The sequence below is a fragment of the Mesoplodon bidens genome (genome assembly GCF_964165515.1).
Source record: "Mesoplodon bidens genome assembly, chromosome: 14".
NCBI classification, from domain to species: Eukaryota; Metazoa; Chordata; class Mammalia; order Artiodactyla; family Ziphiidae; genus Mesoplodon; species Mesoplodon bidens.
Window position 1 is genome coordinate 58,984,613 of NC_138170.1, and position 9,802 is coordinate 58,994,414.

General features: G+C 43.0%; 1 long non-coding RNA gene across 1 annotated transcript; it reads left to right on the forward strand.

The window, feature by feature from the left end:
- Positions 1-1,061: 1,061 nt before the first annotated feature.
- LOC308628061 lies at positions 1,062-5,444 on the forward strand. The gene is made up of 3 exons (XR_014017488.1): positions 1,062-1,317; positions 4,229-4,301; positions 5,169-5,444. It is a non-coding gene; the product is annotated as an uncharacterized lncRNA (long non-coding RNA).
- The last annotated feature ends 4,358 nt before the right edge of the window (positions 5,445-9,802 follow it).

The window sequence follows — 9,802 nt, forward strand, 5'->3', positions numbered from 1 at the left end:
GTCCATCTCTTAAATAATTCAGAATTTGGATGGGGGAAACAGAGTTGTTACATATTGACTTCTTAAATAAGTTTCATCAGTTCCCTTTAAAATGTCATTTTCTCCTAGCTGAACAAAAGAAACATGAAACTATTACAAATTCTCTCCCTACCCATACTGTCTCTCTCACCGTTGTACTACAACCCTCATTATAATGCATTAGCTTTTTCTTGAAATAATAATAATCAAACCATTTGTAATCCATATGTTTCTCCCCAAGACTGGCAATCAGAACTTCAGGATTAATTGCAAGAGCTGTAAAGAGGTTCTTGGACATTTGCCTCAAGAGCCTCCATGAATAGCACGAAGATGAGTAGTAAGCTCAGAGCTCCCCACTGCCATGCCAGGTTATGATGCCTTCTTTCCTAATTAGCAACCAAGAGAAAAGGCTTTTCAGATCTTCCGGAGGATGTATGACATGGAAAGCTCATTCTAGTAAAGGGAACCAGATCCCTGTCATCTGACACCAACAAGGTGCCCTTCCCTTGGCTTAAAGGGATCTGGAGGAGGGCGAGCAGATAACCTTCAGCCTAAATAAGTAATATCATCACTGCTCTGGAATCTCTCTGAGGCATGCCCGCTTACAATGTGGAATTCCACAGGGCACGTGGCCCTCTTGGACTCCATCCAAAGGAATAAGTTATCCGAAGGACCTCTTCCTCACATGTGCCCCTGGGACAGTGTTCATCAGCAAGCTTCAGGGTAGCTAGTAAAATTCGGGTGCTAGTCAGTTGATCACAACACGCTTGTTAATAGAGTCAAGGCGCCATTAAGAAGCAACAACCCAGTTTGTCGCTTGCCCATTGCTTCATTGCCCAGTTAGCTTGTTCATAAGGCAGCTCTGGGTGTCTGACAAAATGAGCCTCTTGCTTGAATGCCTAATCCAGAGGGCTTTCTTATGATCTGTTGTTTTCTATTACCAGCACTTCTGCTTCATGCCATGCTCTTGGCTAATTGAAGCTGTTCAAGGCATGAGGATTCTGCTAATGGACTCAGCTCTCCCACAGGGGTCAGATGCCAAGACAATTTCACAACAGTGAAAGGAAGAGCCCAGATGGCCAGGCTCAGATGGTAAAGGCCTTTAGAATCTGCCTTGAGGCTCTCAATGGCTTTAGATTGAAAACCACCTTGGCCCCATCCACCAGTGTAAGGCATTTAATGACAGCCTGAAAGCACAGAGCTTAAACAGAATGATGAGCACAGGGCAGGACTTTGGACTCCAGAAGAACTGCCTAAGCACAGATAATTTTTCTACAGTATTTGAGGAGAACAAACGAGGTAAGAATTTTCCTTTTGTTTGTCCCGCCTCTGGCATTGTTTACTTTCTTTTTATTATTCTCAAAGGCACTTAAAGCTCTGGCAGTGTTTCTGTCCTAAAATCTTATTGTCAGAAGTTTCTTTTTCAGCTGTTTCAAATCATATCTGGTAGAGTGAGTGCTTTGCCTGGGCTCATCACTTTACCTCAGAAGAAATAAAGTTCACCCTTTAAATGACAATATTGATTGTCTACAGCTTTAAGTTTTCTCCACTTAAGCTGCAGGCTTCATTTAAAGACCTGTTTTCCTTCATCATAAAGGAACTACGGTAGAACTCTTTACCCTGCTGGCGTCTGGGGAATGATCTAACACCATATTTTGGACGATCGCTATGTTTTGTCAGATTTTCACTGTGTGTGGAGTAATTCTTTGTCAATGGTGATTTTGTCAACTGTGGTTTTGAGGCAATGAGGTTTTATACGTGTGCCTGAAATTTCTAAAATATATAAGCTTTTAACATTTGCAAAGTTGAATTCAGTCCTCTTTTTTTTTTTTTTTGCGGTACGCGGGCCTCTCACTGCTGTGGCCTCTCCCGTGGCGGAGCACAGGCTCTGGACGCGCAGGCTCAGCAGCCATGGCTCACGGGCCCAGCCGCTCCGCGGCATGTGGGATCCTCTCGGACCGGGGCACGAACCCGTGTCCCCTGCATCAGCAGGCGGACTCTCAACCACTGCGCCACCAGGGAAGCCCATCAGTCCTCTTTTAAAAGGAACCCAACGTGCTGTTTTTCCTCCCCCTCTATCAGGGCGTGCGTGGGACAGAGTGGACTTTACACGCTGCCCTTCCAGAACGTGGACAGGATATCAACACAGAAAAATGAGCCCTTCAGCCCTGTGATGATTTGTGAAAAGCTCAGATTGATTTAGCAGGCATTTTCTTGACACCTGTGAAAAGTCAGCGTGTGAGAGAGGGTAGCATGATGGTTATGAGGCCACGTTCTAGAGCTGGACTGCCTGACTGGATCCCAGCTGCACAGCTGTAGTGGGTTCAATGGTGGGCCCACTCCCCAAAAGATAAGAGCAACTCCTAACCCCAGGAACCTATGAATGTGGCCTTATTCGGAAAAAGGGTCTTTGCAGATGTAAATACGTTGCGGATCGACCTCTTGAGCTGAGATCATCCTGAATGAGCAGGGTGGGTCCTGTGTCCAGTGATAAGTGGCTTATAAGAGACAGAGGAGGAGACAAAGACACAGAAGGGGAAAAGGCCATGTGAAGACGGAGGCAGAGACTGGAATGATGCCATCACAGGCCAAGGACCACCTGGAGCCACCAGAAGCTGCAAGAGGCAAGGAATGATTCTCCCTTAGAGACTTTGGAGGGAGTGTGGTCCTGCTGGCACCTTGACTTTGGACTTCTGGACCCCAGAACTGTGAGAGAATAAATTTCTCGTATATTAAGCCACCCAGTTTGTGGTAATTTGTTACAGCAGCCCTAGGAAACAAACACATTACTTACCAGCTAAGTGACCTTGGACAAGTTATTTGACCTCCCTAAATCAGACCCTTCAAAGCAAAACCCTCCTCGCAGGGTTGCCGTGGGGATAAAATGCCTTCACACAGGTGAGTGGCTTAGAACAGTGCCTGTACCTGGTGTGCTCAGACAAGTGATTTTTTTCTATCATGATAACAGGCAAATGCAAAGGGGCTGAGATTTCAACCCAGTAAGTGCTGGTCAAAAGAGTCACAATTTGAGAAACAGGAAAATCCTGGAAGAAACTACTTCAGCTGACCTCAGGGCCTCAGCAATAATTCCTAAACAGCTAAAGAATATGAAGCAGGAGGAGGGTTCCCTGCAAGAGCCATTATTTAAATGCTTCTAAATCTAACTGGTTTTAGAAAAGTGCAACTTTGGGAGGTTTATGTGCTGAGACTTTAAGAGCACACGTATTACATACCATGCATACTTTCCCTCAAACCTCCTGCCCTCCCTGAGTTTTGAGTTGCCTGCCTGGGTAGTTGTAAGGCCTTCACCCCAGGGGCGAGAGACTGTTCCCTTTTGCCTGGAGATGGGAACCACTGTGGGTCCGTATGGAGGGTTTGTTAGCGGGCTGTGGGGAGACTGAACTTCCTGCCCTCAAATCCCCTTCCTACTCTCAGGATCACAGTTTGATTTTGCTGTGAATCCAGGTGTCTTAGTCAGTTCGAGCTGCTGTAACAAAATACCTCAAACTGTGTGGCTTATAAACAACAGGAATTTATTTCTCACTGTTCTGGAGTCTGGGAAGTCCAAGATCAAGGCTCTGGCGATTTAATATCTGGGGAGAGCCCACTTCAGAGTCAGCTGTCTTTTCACCATAACCTCACGTGGCAGAAGGGGTGAGCTCACTCTCTGGGTCTCTTTTATAAGGGCGCTAATCCCAATCATGTAGGTTCTCCCCTCATGACCTAGTTACTTCCCAAAAGCCCCTCCTCCTAAGACCATCGCCTTGGGGGATAGGATTTCAACATATGAATTTGGGGGAGACATAACCATTCAGACCATAACACCCAGGAAGGCACAATTCTTCTTAGACTGTCCGCTAAGAAGGACTCATAGATGTAAAACCCCCATGTCAGTGAAGACTCAGAAGGTTTTAGAGCTCAGGGGGTTCTATCAATCATTTTGACCAATGTTCCCATTTTATAGATGAGGAAAATGAGGCTTAGCCAGGCACAACAGCTGACCCCAGTACACACAGGATCTGGTGGCAGAGCTAGCTCTGTTGGAGGTCCCTCACTCTAAGGGTGTTTGGGTGTTTGTTCTAGGAAGTAGACCTGGGTGGGAAAGACATGAGGGGCCAAAGCAAATGTTAGGACTTGTATACCTATCACTGCCAGCCCTAGGGCTTAGTCTAAGCATCACCATCACAAACATGAATTTGGTTCTTTTCAGGATTGGACCAATTCTCAGCTCTTCCAGCAACTTCCTGACTTTCTAAGGCTTCCAGAACACAAACTGGGAATGGGTGCGTGAGTATATGAAATACAGCTATATTTCTGAGCATGTTTTTGAAAAACAACAATGACAACAATAATTCCCTTTCAGGATAATAGGTGAAATCAGAGTATTCAGGCTTATTATAGTGCCCAATGTGTAGTAGGTGGGACATATACATTGGTTATTGTTATTTTTATTATTACCAGTATGACTACTCACTATGGCTTTGCTTTGCTCAAACTCTCCATTACAAAAATGAAAGTAATAATAATGGTCTACCAGAATAGAAGCTACGAGCATGAACTCCGGAACCAGCAGGGTCCCAGTTCTATCCTTACAAGCTATAGGACCTTAGATACATTATTTGTTTTCCCTTTGCCTCAGTTTATTCATCAATAAAATCAGGATTACAATAGTATGTGTGCCTTATGGAGCTGCTGTAAGGATTAATCAAATTCATAAATGTAATGTTCTTAGAACAGTGCTTGGCATGTAGCATGTGCTCAATACGGTGTTCACCACTGTATTACTTTTACTTACCCCACAGAATTGTGAAGAGAATCAAACAAAACAATGTATTTAGAAGCATGCAGTATATTCAACTAGTAATTATCACCATCATCATTATCATTATCAAATGACTGGGTCTTTCTGCTGTCAGGATCTGCCCTTGTATTTGCTTGATAGTTAATGCTTACTGAGCATGTGTGTAGTAAGAAGTAGTATATATGCAAAGAGTGTATACATAGAACAACACTGAACTGAAAGCTAGGTTTTCAAGAGTCTTTTTAGGGCAGCTTCTACCCTGCTGCTGGTAAATCATTTAGGGTGAGAATCCTGCTCTGGAGTGACAGTCTTTGGAAGACCCTAAGTGGAGTGTTTGTTTGATCCCCAGGGTGTCCCCCGTTTTGAGAATGGCCAATGCATGGTTTGTTCTCTGATGGCCATGTCTGTGTAACGTGGCACTGTCCTGGCCTTAGCTGACCAGTCCTGTGGTGCACCCTGCCTCAGTCTCCAGGATTTTTCAAACAGATCTGAGGAAGTAGGATCAGTCTCTTTCTGGTGGTGGAATCTTCGGCAGCCACATTCCCTGCCAATCTGCAGTAGGGGAGAATGGAACTAATGTGCAGAAAACACCCAGGTGAGCATGAGGGGAGGGCCCTAAGATCATCTGAAGCCACAGCACTCTGTTGCATCCCTGCCCTTCCCAAGGTAATGTCTATCCTTCCAATATACACCTCCTGTTTTACCTAAATGGAATTTCTGTTACTCGCAACCAAAAGAATCTTCCTCTCCCTTCTAGAGCCAACCCAAGAATCTCCTGTTTTGCAAAAATTCTCCTGACCTCCTCCCCCATGAGGTCTAGTCTGGGCCACATCATTTTGCACCTCCCACCCCAGGGTACTTTCTAGTCCCCCTGCAATACTAAGCTTCTTAAGGACAGTGTCTAGGTCTTATTTGTCCCCAAATTCCACCACCTGACCCAATGCTGGGGACCAATAATAGATTGGCTTTGTCTTTCAATGAATATGTAAATGACATAGAATGTAGGCACACAGGTCAGATTACCTCTATGATCTTTTCCAAACTGGAGATTCTATAATGTGATCCTAGTTTATTTGTAAAGGGAGATTCTGAAGGGGTTCAATGGATGGTTCTGGAACTGCAGTGGTTGATAGTTTCAGTTTTATGTTATTTAAATTTTACTTCCATAATTACGTCTTTCCTTGACAAAGGTATGTCTCTAGCACCACCCATGATTTGGAGTCGTGAATTACTGGCATCATTTTTAGGTTCACAAATGGAGTAAGAAGGGATGAGGAAGGGAGAGAGACTGCAAATGAGAGATGAAGAGCTAAGAGAAAACTCATGGTACATGTGTGTGAGACAGAAATCTCCAGAAAGAGAAGTAAACTGAATTATAAGTGTGAAAGTCAGAGGAAGAGGAGTTGGTGTCTGCAGGAACCTTGTCTGATCAGTCATCACAGTGAAACAACTAAACTGACAGAAGCTATAAGATGTTAGATTTCTCTGTTCCTGACATACAGATGGCCAACAAGCACATGAAAAAATGCTCAACATCGCTAATTATTAGAGAAATGCAAATCAAAAGTACAATGAGGTATCATCTCACTCTGGTCAGAATGGCCATCATCAAAAAGTCTACAAATAATAAATGCTGGAGAAGGTGTGGAGAAAAAGGAACCCTCCTACACTGTTGGTGGGAATGTAAATTGGTGCAGCCACTACAGAGAACGGGATGGAGGTTCCTTAAAAAACTAAAACTAGAGTTGCCATATGATCCTGCAATCCCACTCCTGGGCATATATCCAGAGAAAACTCTTAATTCAAAAAGATACATGCACCCCAATGTTCATTGCAGCCCTATTTACAATAGCCAGGACATGGAAGCAACCTAAATGTCCATCGACAGATGAATAGATAAAGAAGATGTGATATATATATACAATGGAATATTACTCAGCCATAAAAAGAATGAAATAATGCCATTTGCAGCAACATGGATGGACCTGGAGATTATCATACTAAGCGAAGTAACAGACAAAGAAAGACAAATATCATATGATATCGCTTATATGTAGCATCAAAAAACAAGAGATGCAAATGAACTTATTTACAAAACAGAAATAGACTCACAGACATAGAAAACAATCTTATGTTTACCAAAGGGGAAAAGGGTGGGGGAGGGATAAATTAGGAGGTTGGGATTAACATATACACACTACTCTATATAAAATAGATAACAACAAGGATGTTGTATAGCACAGGGAACTATACTCAATATTTTGTAATAACCTATAAGGGAAAAGAATCTGAAAAAGAATATATATATATATCTGAATCACTGCTGTACACCTGAAACTAGCACAACACTATAAATCAACTATACTTCAATTAAAAAAATTTTTTTAATTGAAAATAAAGAAAAGATTTCTCTGTTCCTGGCAACCTAAAAAGTTACTTTCGTTTCCCAAAGTGTTTTCCAGGGAACAGTCTGGTGAGGGGAGAACCTGGCTGTAAAGGTGCCACGGAAGACCAAGTCTACTTTCTTCATGAAGGGAGACATGGGGCTTTGGGCCATTTCTTTGAAGTCCCTCTAGAGGCTTCTAAAGGTTGGGTAGTGGCATCTGATCTTTAATCCCAGACATCAAATTTGTTGATTTTTGCCCTGGACAATCTGTTTCTCAACTTTTCACAGAACATTTCCTTTGTGACAAGTAGGGAAAGAAATAACTGCATTTTTCTTTCTTTTTGTTTTGCCTTCCCATCCCAGTCACAGCATCAGAAAGGGGGAAATTTACCTGTTGGGTGGTGTGCTGAAAGATTAGACACAAAGTGCTGACCTTGGTGTCTGCAACACACCTCCTCCAGATTGGATGCCTTTGCTTTCACTCTCTGATAGGAAGTGAGGACACTGAGTCTAGTCTTATGACCATTTAATGTCTGAGTCCAGCACACTGTTTGTACTACTTGCAGTCATCAACATAACTAGGAGCATGGACGCTGGGATCTGACAGCCTGTATGAATTCCAGTGGAGCCTGTTCCTAGGCAAGTACCTGGACAGGTTATCTAACCTCTCAGACCCAGTCTCCAAGCCTCCAAGGTGGGATAATGATAGCTGCTAGCTCAATGAGGCATTGTGAGGGTTAAATGAGATAAAACATGGAAAGCCTTCACCCAATTACTAAATACCCATGGGCATTTAGTAATTCCCATGATCATTAGTTATTATTACTATATTACTATATCTTTAATATAGTAATAATATTTCTAACAATAAAATAGGAGAAAGCTTGGCACTGGACAGAGTACTTGCAGCAGGAAGGAAGCTAGGTAGTCACACAGGCCTTTCCTTGACTTCATCCCACCCCAAAGAATTTGGTGCTGCCATATACGGGACATGAAGTTCAGAAATGGCTGTTTCGGGACTTCCCCGGTGGTCCAGTGGGTAAGACTCCCAATGCAAGGGACCCGGGTTTGATCCCTGGTCGGGGAGCTCGACCCTGCATGCATGCCGCAACTAAGAGCCCACATGCCAACTAAGTCCACATGTCTGCATGCTGCAACTAAGAGCCCACATGCCACAACTAAAGATCCCACGTGCTGCAACTAAGACCCGGTGCAGCCAAAATAAATAAATACATAAATATTAAAAAGAAAGAAAGAAAGAAAGAAATGGCTGTTTCCAAACTGGTGAATTCCTTGAGGACTTTTTCTCCACTGTGGTTCATCTGGTTGTGCCCTTGGTTTTCAGTGACCATGATTGTTCCAAACCGTCCACGAGCTGGAAGAACACTGCTCTATGGTAAGCCCAGTGCCACCCTGATTCAATCTTCTCCAATTCTACAAACCCCAGGTAGTATGTGAGACAACTGATGTAGGCTTCCCTGGCAAATGTTGCGGGCATTGTAGAGACCCCCACTTCAAGGGGATGGCAGATTCTGGTCATTAGAATAACGGCTGTGGTAACTGAGCTACCTTCTGGACAAAATGGCAGCTCTCTCATTGAAAAAGTTTAGGAGACTGATTTTCCCCCCCAACCACTATTTATTGCATAAGATTTCAGAAGATGATGAGAAAGAGCAAGTTTATAAGACACCATGAGGTTGTATAAATAAAATGAAGTCATATCTGGGAAAGATGTACCAAAGAAAATTGAACCCAAAATATCTAACTTTGTAATCCATACTTGACCAAAAGTCCCACTGAATTAAAGCACGGACTGCATAACTGTGTACACAAAATGCCTTTAAAGTTCTTCCATAAATTTAGAGAAAAAGGAATAGTCTGTTTAGAGCTACTAAGGCAAAATTCCTTACTGTGGATTTACAGGCACTTGTACAAGTGGTCCCCAAACACCCTTTTTAATTTTTTTAAATTATTAATAAGAAAGAACAGATTCTACCCTCACAACTTCCACTTTGGAACTTGTAATCACCAGGCACAAAGAACAGAGTTTTTGGAAAAAAGGAAGGCTGAATTCCAGGCCTCTGAAGGGGAAGTTACAGTCTGACTGATTACATTGATTGCATTTTAAATCTACCAATTTCTCCCTTGAAACCCACATATTATTTAACATCTTAGTTGCTTTATGTTAAATTTGTTGAAGAAAATCTCTCAATATTTTCAGGCCTTTATCATAATGTTTTTTTGTTTTGTTTTGTTTTTGCAGTACGCGGGCCTCTCACTGTCGTGGCCTCTCCCGTTGCGGAGCACAGGCTCCGGACGCACAGGCTCAGCGGCCATGGCTCACGGGCCCAGCCGCTCCGCGGCATGTGGGATCCTCCCGGACCGGGGCACAAACCCGTGTCCCCTGCATCGGCAGGCGGACTCTCAACCACTGCGCCACCGGGGAAGTCCATATCATAATGTTTTTTATTTCTTAATTTTCCTTTTTGTTTTTTTCATTTCTTTTTAAAATTTATTTTATTTTTTATTAATTTTCCTTTTTGAATGAGTGAGAGAACCAAGTTGAATAAGCAATACTATATAAGTCATCCATTTAA